General features: G+C 35.7%; 1 long non-coding RNA gene across 1 annotated transcript; it reads right to left on the bottom strand.

Annotated features, from left to right (window-relative positions):
• Window positions 1-721: 721 nt before the first annotated feature.
• Window positions 722-2,526, bottom strand: LOC120091900 (uncharacterized). Its single transcript, XR_005485861.2, has 4 exons — window positions 1,906-2,526; window positions 1,742-1,812; window positions 1,583-1,658; window positions 722-965 (listed from the first exon to the last, which is right to left on the bottom strand). It is a non-coding gene; the product is annotated as an uncharacterized LOC120091900 (long non-coding RNA).
• Between the last annotated feature and the right edge of the window lie 11,195 nt (window positions 2,527-13,721).

Here is a 13,721-nt window from a genome sequence, read left to right on the forward strand (position 1 = left end):
GTGGATGATATGATCGCTAAATCTAAACAAGGGGGGATCACACAACTATTCTAAAAAAAATGTTCGATCGATTGAGAAAGTTCAAACTTAAGCTGAATCTAAATAAATGTACATTTGGAGTAACATTAGGAAAGTTGTTGGTCTTTGTTGTAAGCCAGGAGGGGATTAATGTTAACCCTGATAAAGTAAATGTTATCCTAGAAATGCCGCCATCGTGCACCCAAAAAGAAGTTAGGGGATTCTTGGGGAGGCTAAACTACATCGCGAGATTTATATCACATTTAAAAACAACATGTGAGCTCATCTTCGAGCCACTTCATAAAAATGATGTTGGGGTTTGAAATCAAGACTATCAAAAGGCATTTGAAAAGATCAAGCAATATTTACAGTCCTTCCGTGTTAGTTCCCTCAACCCCAGGCCATCCACTTATCTTGTATCTTATTGTGACAGAGAATTCAATGGGATGTGCATTAGGACAACATGATGATCCAGGTAGAAGAGAGCATGCCATATATTATTTAAGCAAGAAGTTCACCAGGTGTGAGACGAGATATACCTTGCTTGAAAAGACGTGTTGTGCATTAGTATGGGCCACCCACCGTTTAAGACCATACATGTTGTGTAACGACCCGGCCCCCTAAGACTTAGGTAAGGTCGTTACTAAAATAAATGCATGCAAAGAATTTAAAACGACGCTCAGTTATTTGAAATAAATGCTAATTAAAACAAGAGAAGTTCAAAAGATATTTATTAAATGCAACAATAATAGGGTACCCATAAATCATAAAGGTTAATAAATATATATGAAAAACGATTCTTAATAATAAGTTTCAAACATCAAAATTAAACATTAAGAGAAACATGAAAAGAACTCTAAATCTCATGATGCGAAAGCGTAAAAACTAGTCCCAGTGACACAATCATGAATTCCGCTGCGCCATAGCCGATGCATCTCTACCCTTACCTGAAACATCAACATAAGAAAGAATGAGTATGAAATACTCAGTAAGTAGCCCCACCACTGGGGTCAGGCTGGGCATCTATATCCTCAAGATACCCGCATATGGCACATAAATACATGTAACAGCTGAGAGACTGAGTCCTATCCTATTGTAGTTAAGTATGCTCACAAAACTAGTGAATCCCGAAGGAAACACAAACTGGTGAGCATTTAACTAATCAATGAGGATATTCACACAGTCTTAACGTGCTATGATTCAATATTGTACAGTTCTAAAACATACATAAAAATCCTTGATACCATGGCTTCATCACATACATATAATTCTTAATAACATATTATACATCATCCATGTATAACTTATATCATAAATCCACAACATGCAAGTATGCCTCAAAATCAGTAGATCAGACATCGACATATGAAAACATATACTATCACATACTAAGGATCAAGCACTTAAGTGTGTATGTAAACAAATCAGAATTTGTGCCATAACATACTTTGATTCAGGTCAAACTGTCAATCAACATGCTAACATTTATCATAACACACACTTATCATGCTAGCATACAACTAAAGCCTGGCCCGTGGGCAGTTCCAGTGGTAAGATTACTTACCTCGAAGTTAAAAAATTATGTCTAAACGACAAGCAAATTAATCTTCCTCCTAGCTTAGATGGATCTTGAATTAGGCCTAAACATAATCCAAATTTACAATTAATAAAAAGAGCTTAGTTCCAGCAACCAAATTAACCAAATAATTCCCAATAATCTTACCCAAAAGCTTGTCAAAACCACAACCAAAATCCTCTTAACAGCACCCTTTTAACTTCAAAGCTTCTCCAAAACTTGATTTTTAAAACCCAAACAAATATGTGTCAATAGGTTGAAGCAGAACACCATTAGCCAATAAATCCAATTAAAAAATAGCACAATCTTACTCCAAATCCACAAGTTCCGACGGATCTTATTGTTGGCAATACAAACGACAAGAAAAGACTGATCTGAAGCACCCTTGCGTGACTGTCGAACTCGAGATTCTGGGCATCGACCTGCAACCCACGAAGAGCAATGCGGGTTGGCGAGCGATACCGTCGAGATTCGACGATCAGAGGCGCGGCTAAGCGTGAATCAAATGGCGGCGACTGCTTCGTGGTTCAGATGAGTGAAGGGGCAGTGCAGCGGCATTCAGATCTGGGCAGTGAAGGGAGGCGGCGGTCAGCGGAGGTTATAGGGGAGGGTTGCGCGGCGAGATTGACCGCGAGCGACGACTGAACAACCGGCAAAGCTTGGGCGAGAGACTCATGACGGATCGTAGCGGACGCCTTCGGATCTAGGCTCTCGGTGGAATGCAGCGGACGAGGCGTCTGCTCTGACCAGCCGGCGCACTGAGGGGCTTCGAATCGCCGACTGCTCGTCAGCGTCGGGTTCGACAAAAAAATTGAGTTGTCGTCGACGGCTAGGTTTTCTCAAGAAGGAGGGGGGTGCGTGCGGTGAGGTTGAAGAATAATATTTTAAGTTTTTTTTTTTTTTAAATGAAAAATAATAATAAAACAAAAACTAAAAAGGAAATAAAATAAACTTTATTTTATTCCTTTCCTTATTCCACTTTATACTATTAAATTCGTTTCCTTCCCAAAATGAAATTAATTCCTATCATTAATTTCCAAATTGAATAAATTCAACGCCAAAAATGAAATTCCGCAACTACACTTGACTTCCAAAATTCCAAAAATGCCCTCAATAATAAAAGAAAATATTGAAATTACACAAAAAATAAAAAATATTTGAGGTGTTACATGTTGTACTACACAACATAGCTCAATTCAAAGATGGACCTCATAACGTACATTTTTTAAAAACTGTCACTTTCAGGCAAAATTGCAAAGTGGCAGGTTCTTTTATATGAATATGATATAACCTATGTTACTCAAAAGTCAATTAAAGGAAGTATAATAGTTGACTGCTTAGTTGTGCAACCCATAAACGACTATGAACCGATGTAATTTGATTTTCCTTATGAATTTATCTCTACTATAGCAAAAGAGGAAGAAGTACATAATCCAAAGATATGGACCATGTTGTTCGATGGAGCCTCTAAGGAATTAGGACACGGAATAGGTGCCATTTTAATGTCACCAGAAGGAAAGTTATTCCCTTTTACAACCAAGCTAAATTTTGATTATACTCATAATAGGCTAAATATGAATTATGCTCTATGGGTATCAGGCAGCACTAGATATGAAAGTCAAAAAGCTTCAAGTTTTAAGAGATTCCATGTTGGTGATCCACCAGTTAAGAGAAGAATGGGAGAAAAATGATGCTAAACTTCTCCCATATAAGAAGCTAATAGTGGAATTGTTTGAGAAGTTTGATAAAATCACTTTTGATTATCTACCAAGGAAAATAATCAGATAGTAGATGCTCTAGCCATGTTAGGGGTATTGTTCAATTTAGATCTCAATCAAGAGGCTCAACCTATCAAAATTGGAAAGTGGGACGCATCGTGCACGTGCATGACCATTGAAGAGGAACCTGATGGTAAACCATGGTATTATGACATTAAAAAGTACATCAAATATAGAGAGTATCCACATGATGCCTCAGAGAATGACAAGCACACACTCAAAAAGCTAGCAATGAAATTCTTCTTGAATGGAAAGGCACTTTACAAAAGAAACCATGACATGGTGTTCTTAAAATGTGTAGATGAGACAGAGGAAAGTAAGATCATGAAAGAAATCCACGAAGGAGTTTGCGGAACTTATGCAAATGGACACATGATAGCTAGACAAGTATTGAGAGTTGGCTATTATTGGTAAACAATGGAAGCAGATTGCATTAAGCATGCGAGTGAGTGTTACAAATGTCAGATATACGATGATAAAGCCCATGCACCTGCCTCTCAACTAAATGTCATGACAGCTCCCTGGCCTTTTTCCATGTGGGAGATGGATGTGATAGGCCCTATTGAACCTAAAGCCTCAAATGGGCACCATTTTATTTTGGTAGCAATCGATTATCTTACCAAATGGGTGGAAATAGTTTTTATCGAGAGTTGATGAAGATAGCAGTGATTAAATTCATAAAAAAAAAGGAGATTATCTATTATTATGGTCTTTCTGAAACTATAGTATCTAAAATGCTCGGAATCTGAACAAAAAATCAATGAAGGAGTTGTGTGATCAGTTCAAGATCAAGCACCTTAACTCAATCCCCTATAGGTAAAAAATGAATGGGGTAGTGGAAATTGCTAACGAGAATATGAAAAGAATTGTGCAAAAGATGGTAGTAGCATACAAGGATTGGCATGAAATGCTTCCCTTTGCACTACGTGGATATCGTACATCGGTCTGGACTTTGACAAGGGAAACACCATTTTCTCTAGTCTACGACATGGAGGTTGTTCTTCTCATTGAGGTGAAAATTCCCTTGTTACGAGTTTTTAAGGAAGCTAAATTACAAGAAGCAAAGTGGGTTCAAAATCGCTATGAACAATTGAATTTTGTGGAAGAAAAAATATTAACAGCATTATGCAGATGTCAACTTTATCAAAGAAGGATGGCGAGAGTTTATGACAATAAGGTACACCTCAGAGTTTTCAGAGAAGGAGATCTAGTTTTAAGGTGAATACTCCCGTTTCAGAAGGATCATCAAGGAAAATGAACTCCAAATTACGAAAGACCGTACGCAGTAGAAAAGGTCTTTTCTGGAGGAGTCCTAATCTTGACAAATATGGATGGTAATAGACTACCTATCCAGTGAATTCAAATCATGTGTGAAAGTACCATGCTTAAATTTCATAAGGCAAACTTTCAGCAAGTATCTAAAAGGATTGCATTTCTTTTTCATTCTCATTTTTCAACTTTGATGTATATTTTCGACTTTGGTCCTAATAAGATGTTTATGAAATAAATTTTCATTTGCTTCTTGTTTAAATTGAGAATGTTGGCATTACCTAAGTAATTACATTGATAATCAAAATAATTGTGGTAGCTTAATATTTCGAAAAAAGTATTAAAACATCATAAAATTGAAATTGGGGCAAAGCCATTTTATTTATAGTGCCACAAAGATAGTGTTGTAAAGATCAAGCTGCTAGATTTAGATCAAGTTTTTGGAGAAATGAGAAGTAAAGATGGTGATTGAGTTATCATCTTTTTTTAAAAAAAAGAATAATATAAAATGTTACATTCACCTCATGCATTCAAGTATTTGTCATCAATAAACGCATTTCGAGTTTTTACTATTGGTTAAATCGAACCTTGCTATTTAGTTGAAGTCGAAGCCTGGTCAAGTCAGATCTATTTATTTTATTGTTGGTTAAATCGAACCTTGTTACTTAGTCCAGGTCGAAGCCTGGCCGAGTCTAGGTTCGTTTGTTTTCATATTTATTAATCTGAACCCAATTCAAGATTGAAGTTCGAAGCCTGATCAGGTTAGTTCCTTTTTTTTTTTTTTTACTGTTGGTTAAATTGAACCTTGCTATTTAGTTGAGGTCGAAGCTTGGTCGAGTCAGGTCTGTTTGCTTTCATATTTGTTTATTTTAGTCCAATTTAAGGTTGGGCCGTTTGGGCATCTTTTAGAATTTTATTGATTTTAAAATTAAATATTCGCCTTCCCAACACTCTATCTTTTCCTTTGTCTACCCTTTCAATCCTTAAGGATACATAAAGAGGGGCAAAGTATAGACACCATTTTTTGTCCGATGTCTACTTCCCCCCTTTCGACTTTTCCTCTCTCCTTTTATGGCTATTGGCATAACAACCGGTACACCATAGGTTAGCCCAACCCAAGTCTCTTGCTCCTATTAAGCTTAGCCTTAGTAGAAGTGGGTAGCGGCACTGGGTGGATGGTCTATCCGCCCTTAAGTGGTATTACCAGCCATTCTGGAGGAGTAGTTGATTCAGCAATTTCTAGTCTTCATCTATCTGGTATTTCATCCATTTTAGGTTCTATCAATTTTATAACGACTATTTTCAACATGCGTGAACCTGGAATGACTATGCATAGATCACCCCTCTTTGTGTGGTTCGTTCTAGTGACAGCATTCCCACTTAGAGTAAGGCTTTAGCCTCCGTCTCCATTCATAGCTTCAGCACAAGGAATTGATAAGGTGCTAAGGAAATCTCCTTTAGTGCGAATGTCCCATCTGTCTGTCAACTGGATGAGAGGAAACCTTCACGTCCGGTTTGGAGGGCGGTCCAATAAGAGATGCTAACAGCAAGCCAAGCTACTCATGCCAAGTAGCTAATTTCGCAATCTCGAAAGACAGCTCACTTGAAGAAAACCCAGGTGGCTCCTACAAGGTAACAACTTCAAACTCAAACAAAGAACGTTCTTCTGCATGAGTCAAAGAAAATGTTGTATGTATCTAATGCAAGATGAAAAGTTCGGTTAGGTTCTTAGTAGCAGTCGACGACTTTACTTCATATATCGGAGAGGGACGAGACTTTCTATCACTTGCGCTTGCTTTTCACTCGAAAGACCCATTCCTGTTGAATACCCCCGCATTCAGGTGATACCCACCTTCACTATGTGGTTCCATTGCCACTAGAACAGCCCGGCTGTCGAATAGTTGCCTAAGCTAGTCTCTCACCAACTCCTTCTTTGCGGTAGGTCTTCTATCCGCATGAGTTAGCGTAACAAGAATGAATTTCTTGATTGTGATGCCCCTTCTTTCCATGGTTCCTTCCTTCATTTGCCTTTGCTCCATCTCTACTAATGATGAAATCAAAATGAGGTTTGTCCCCATCAGACATATTACTCGAAAAGACAGTTTTTTTTAATTATCGTATTGATGATAACCTTGCAGCCGTGAAGTCTTCCTTGCTTTCGTCACAAATCCCATCGCTCCTTCGAGACCCCATAACATAAGAAAGTCGTGAAGTGCATAAGCCCCCTTAGAGATAGGAGCGACTTTCTTGTGGCAGGCGGAAGCTATGCGAGGTAGCGATCAACCTAAGAAATAAGCGAGAGAGAAGCGAAGCAGCTCGACTGATAGGGAGAGGGGCGAAGCAGCTCGACTGTGAGATAAACAGCCTAGTTGTCCTAAGAACGGATTCATCCGTTTCTTTGTTGCTCTATAGATTTGACCACCCTGAGGGTTATATTTTTTCCTCTTTATCCTCTTTCTTTTTATTTTTAAGTTAATTTTATTTTTATTTTAAACTTAATTTAATTTATTTTTAGGTGACTTGTGTGTTTGTTTTTATTCAAATTTATTTCATTTTATTATTATTATTATTACTATTACTATTATTATTATTGACTACTTTTATTTTCCAACTTACTTTTATAATTATTCTTTATTATTATTATTATTATTATTATTATTATTATTGTTGTTGTTGTTGTTGTTGTTATTATTATTATTATTGTTTTTTTTTTCTTCTCTCTTTTAACCATTCTTCAACAACTCCCTATTCTTCCTCTCAACGTTCTTTTTTCCCCTTTTCTCACATTTTGAATCTATAAAAAAAAATCTCAACTACCCCACCTTACTTATCCTATAAATTGATCACGATGTTGGAGGGGAAGGAAGAAGGGGAAGAAAAAATAAAATAGGAGGAAGGAAAAGATTGAAGACAAAGGGAAGAAGAAAATAAACATATTGAGACTAAGTGAGAATAAAGTGAAAAGTATAGAAGATGAGAGAAAAGGAAAAAAAGTGTTCAGCAAGCACCAATCCGGCGAAAAGTGGAAGAAGAGAAGAAGAAATTGGTGAAGAAGACGGAAGAGGGGGAGAGAAGATAATATTTAAAAAATGTGTGGACCCTTCTCATTATTTTTTTATTTTTTTTTATATTCAATAAATTTAGTGAACTCCATATACTTTTATATTATTATTTTATTTAATAAATATAGTGCACCTTACTTCTTTCAATATTATTTTTTTAAAATGTAGTGGACCACACTTGACTTTATGTAAATATGTTTTTTTTCTCTTTTTCTATCTTCTCGATTTTAACCTTTCTTTTTTTTATTATTTTTTTAAAATTTATATTTATATTAATTTTATTATTTATTTTTCTCCTTATTTCCCCTCAATCTCGCCATTTTTTTATTTTCTTTATTTATATATTTTTATTTATACTAATTTTATTATTTATTTTGCTCCTTCTTTTTTCTCAATTTCACCATTTTTTTACACTTCCCAAAGATTGTTTTTTTTTTTTTTTTAATTTTCAGAAGGATATCTCCAAAAAAAAAATTTACTTTTATCCTTTTTTCCCTTTCTATTGTCAGTTTTACTAACCATTAGGTTCTTAATCTCTTAATCCACTAGATTCTTGATTTTGGATTTCTACGAAATCTCCAATACATGATTTTAAGTTTTGATGAATTTTAAACTAGTTTTAAACATGAAATTTAAATAGATTGTAGTTTAAAATTTCTTTAAAACTTTTAAACAAAACTTTTACTTTAAAGTTGAATATAGATTCTAATTTAACATTGTTAAATATGATTCTATTCAATTTCTAGTTTTGGAGATTCTTAATAGTATTCCAAATTGCTTGAATTTAAAACTTTAAATATAAACTTTAGATAGATTGTAATTCACATTTTCGCAAAGTGAAAATTAATTTTACTTGAACTTATAATTTTATAAGTATATCTTATTGGGATTTAATTTAGAATTGTCTTTGAATTTCAAACTTCATTATGTTTTGGATTCCTAGATAAGTTTAATATTCCATAATAAAACTTTAGCTAGTTTTAAATTTCGAATTTCAAATGAATTTCAAACGTTTTTTTTTATGGCTTGCGCCACTCATAATTATTAATTCACATTTTTCTAAAGTGTGAATAAGTTTACATGAGACATTTTCACAATCCTATTATAGAGTTCATGTTGCTAAATGGCTAAACATTAAAGGTAAATATTTCATAAGAGAATCCAAATATAAATTGACATACATTATTACTCACGAAATTCGACTATACTTTATTCTTAAAATTATAGTGAAAGACTAAGGTAATAATTATGTCTAGGCTGAGGTACTTAAGTTAACCGTAAGGGAACACCTCTACCTGGGAATTATTTAACTAGTTAATTCTTATAAGTTTTCGCTTTATTAATTTTCATTACAATTTTGGATAATAGAATAAAACGTTTGTCTAAAACGGATGTTTTAGAGTGCTAATACCTTTCCTAGACTCAATAACCCCCGAACCTATCTTTGGAAAAGTAGACCGTTTTTATTTTTATTTTTTTAATGGGTGACCAATCACACCTTAAAATGATTGGTGGCGAATCCAAGCTTTTCATCTCGAAAGAGGACCCTAAGGAAGGATGTCGGTCGCTCCGCGTCGTGATGATGTTGCGTCATCTTCTAGTAACAGTGTTATATAGAGAGTATACTCATTTCGTGGACTGATCTTATACAAACTCTTTGTATAGAATATCCCGCTCACATGTCTCCACATGAACGATCAGGATCTGATCATTGGTAGCACTTTACAACAATTGTAACATCTACAAAGTAGGTCGTATTTTTAGTGTCACCAGGATAAGGTACCCAATACCCAACTTTATCCATCTACTACAGACCATTTAGGTTGTTACTTAAATATGATCCACTTGTATGTCTCCATATACATGTTTAAGTTTCATAAAATAACCTTGGATCTTAGTTTATTGGATTGAATTAATGTCGTCTAAATGTCAAATAAAATACCTCTGATTTTATTATATAAATAATTTGTATTAACAAGAATACAAACCATGAAATATATTAGATTTAGGACATCAATCCCGACAATCTCTCACTTGTCCAAAGCTAGTAGAATGTATTAAAATACAATAAAAGACAAGTTGGAAAGTAAAGTATCAATATACAATGTAAAGTAAACTATAAATATACAATACAATAAATTAGAGCATACAATATACCCAATAAAATCTCCCACTTTCCCTAGCATAGATGACTCATATCTCGTAAACCCAGATCCTTGAGATGACCTAAAAAACTTTAGCCGTGAGAGCCTTTGTAAATGGATAAGCAATATTGTGCTCCGAGACAATATATATGACAATCACATCTCCCCGTTGTATAATCTCTTTGATAAGATGATACTTGTGTTCTATATGCTTTCCACATTTGTGGCTATGAGGCTCTTTGGAGTTTGCCACAACACCACTGTTATCACAATAAAGTGTGATGAGTAAGAACATATTTGGAAAATTTTCCAAATCTATGAGAAATTTTCTAAGCCAAACGGCTTCTTTAGCAGCTTCATAGGAAATTACATACTTAGCCTCCCTGGTGGAATCCGTAATATAACCTTGCTTAATGTTGAGCCATACTATAGCTCCTCCATTCAGAGTAAACAATGATCCTGATGTGGATTTTCTTGAATCCTTATCAATCTAAAAATTAGAGTCAGTGTGTCCTATAAGGATCAAATCCTTAGCACCATACACAAGCATATAGTTTCTCGTTTCCTAAAATACTTGAGAATAGTTGTAATTGTTGTCCAATGATCAAATCCTGGATTGGATTGATATCTACTGATTACTCACATTACATGGCAGATGTCGGATATAGTACACAACATGACATACATAAGGCTACTCACTACAGATGCATAGGGAATCAGTCTCGTTTCCTCAACCTCTTGAGGTGTCTTAGAACATTATTCCTTAGAAAAGATAATTCCATGCTTGAAAGGTAACAAACCCTTTTTGGAATTTTGTATCAAATATCCGACAAACACTTTATCAATATAGGATGCCTAAAACAAGGCTAGTGATTTCTTCTTTCGATCCCTTATAATTTGGATTCCTAGAACAAATTATGCTTCTTCAAATCTTTCATTTGGAATTGAGCAGCTAGCCATTCTATAATGGTAGTCAGGTAACTTACAATATTCGCAAACATACAACACAAGAAAAGCTATTGAATTATTGATGATCTTCTTGTAAACACAAGGCTCATCAACATTTTGATCGCAACCATAATATTTGATTGCAGCATTAAACCTTATATTCCAAGATCGAGATGCTTGTTTTCATAAGTGGATCGATTAAGCTTGCAAATTGCCCTTGACCTTATTCAATGAATCCCTCTGGTTGGGTCAAGTAAATGGTTTCGTCAAGATTACCATTCAAAAATGCAGTCTTGACATCTATTTTTTATATCTCATAGTCATAATATGTGGCAATAGATAAGAGAATCCGGATAGACTTAATCATAGCAATAGGTAAGAAAGTTTCTTCATAGTTCACTCTCTCAATCTGGGTATAACTCTTTGCTACTAGTCTAGCCTTAAAGGTTTTCACCTTTCCATCTATACCCAGTTTCCTCTTGTAGATCCATTTTCAACCTATGGGTTTAACTCCATCAGGTGGATCTACAAGTTCTCAGATAGAATTGGAGTACATAGACTTCATTTCTTGATCCAAGGTTTTGATTCATTCATCTTTGTCAACATCAACCATTGCCTTTTGTAAGATGATGGATCCTTAACCTTATCTTCTAATATGATGGTTTGAGTTTCTATTAAACCCAAACAATAAGTAGGTTGGGTTACAATCCTCTAACTATGTTGAGGCTCTCTCAACACTTGAGAAGGATGTGTTAGACTAGATGAAGCAACATCAATAGAGTTGGCAACGGGGCCGACCGGGGGGGAGGGGGGGAGGGGGATGTCCTCACGGAGGGTATTTCCCCTCATCCCCCTCTCGTCCCCGCCAATTGAAGGTAGGGACGATGGATCCATTCATCTTTGTCAATCTTTTGTAAGACGATGGATCCTCAACCTTATCATCTAATATGACGGTTTGAGTTTCTATTAAACCCAAACAACGAGTAGGTTGGGTTACAATCCTCCAACTACGTCGAGACTCTCTCAACACTTGAGAATGATGCATTTGATTAGATGAAGCAACATCAATAGGGTTGGCAACGAAGCCAGACAGAGGCGGGGGGATTCCCCATCTCTATCCTCACGGAGGATATTTCCCCTCATCCCCACCCCTGTCCCTACCAATTGAAGGTATGGATGGGGATATGGATTCCCCACCGGGGGAAACGGGTCCCCGCGGGGACCCATTCCCATTATTCTTTATATATATATATATATTAAAAATAAGTTATCGGGGACGGGGACGGGATGAGGATACCCTTCATGTCCCCTCCCCACCCCCAACCGGAGACCTAGTTAAAATTCCCGGTTTGACCCTCATCTCTTATCAAACCGGGTATTTTTCGACCCCATGGGGATTTTTGCCAACCCTAAACATCAACAACTCTTGTTGAAGTGCTCGCCTATTCAAAAACTCTAGTTAAAGTTTCAGTAGTTCCTCTGAAAATTTCATTTAATACAATTTGGCTCCTTGGTTTATGTTCTCTAATGTAGCTTTCTTCTAAGAAAGTTGCATTTGATGATAAAAAATACTTTATTTTCTTTTGGATCAAAGAACAGACCACCTCTCATTTCTTTAGAATAACCTACAAATAGGCATAATCTTGAACACGGTTCCAATTTCTTTGGATTTGCCACAAGCATATGTGCTAGATATCCCTAAATCCTGAGATGTCGTAAACTACTTTTATGATCTCTCCATAATTCAAAAGGTGTTCTAGTAACATTCTTTGATGAAACCTGGTTTAAAAGGTAAATTTTAGTCTCCATTGCATAACCTTAGAATGAAATAGGTAGAAAAGCATAGCTCATCATAGAGTGAACCATGTCCAATAGCGTTCTATTTCTCCTTTCTGATACACTGTTTTGTTGAGGTGTACCAGGTGTTGAGAGTTGAGATGTGATTCCATGTTTTATCATATAATTATGGAATTCAATATCTATGTACTCTCCACCTCGATCTAATCGAAGTGGTTTAATCTTTTTACTTAACAAATTTTCATCTTTAACTTTATACTCTTTGAACTTTTCAAGTATGTCAGACTTATGTTGCATTAGATAAACACGCTCATACCTCAAATAATCATCCGTAAAAGTGATAAAATATCCAAACCCTCCTCTAGCTTTTACACTCATTGACACCCCTTCCTAGTTTACCCTCTAAAACCGAAAGGGGACATAACGGCAGCAGTTACCGACCTATTTGCCAACACTTACTGCCTAACTTAAGTGAAACCTGCTTTAGACCTCAATAAGCAAAAACGACTTGGCAGTAAATCAACTATGACTTTATCAGCATAAAACTTAGTTACAATTCCAAAACAACAAATATATGTCCAACTAAAAGCATAAGAATGAACATAGGTCCCAAAATAAATTTCACAAGTCCCAGACTCCTTTTAAAATATGTGTACATCAAAACAAGTTTAACCTAAGCTTCTTCCTTCGATAACCGAGCTTTTAGTGGCAAGTTGCAGTGGGTTCAATCGCAAGGAAACTGATTGCTACCTAGGAAAAAGGAAAACATTTGAAAATAATGAGTTGGCTGTCCAGTGAGTGACTCATAGAAATACAGTTCTTCTCAAGCCTTTCATATGCATTAATGTAAATAAATAAACATGCTGGAAATAATCTCAATCAACTTACATAGTATCATACATTAAACATAGTGTCATAATCAATAATACTATCAAACCTTAGTTGAGAATGAGCATATAGCTCAAGCTCCCAACGTCCATTCATGGCCATAAGACCCATAATTCGATCCCATTATCAAGATTGTAGCCAGGAGACCCATACTTCGACCTCTCATAAAGAACTACCTACGTGCACGTGGAGTATACTAAGTACCGTCAACACCTTAGGTACTTTCTCGAATACCTTCTAT

The sequence above is a fragment of the Benincasa hispida genome, chromosome 11, assembly GCF_027475165.1.
Source record: "Benincasa hispida cultivar pf3 chromosome 11, pf3_genome.v1.1, whole genome shotgun sequence".
Lineage (NCBI taxonomy): Eukaryota > Viridiplantae > Streptophyta > Magnoliopsida > Cucurbitales > Cucurbitaceae > Benincasa > Benincasa hispida.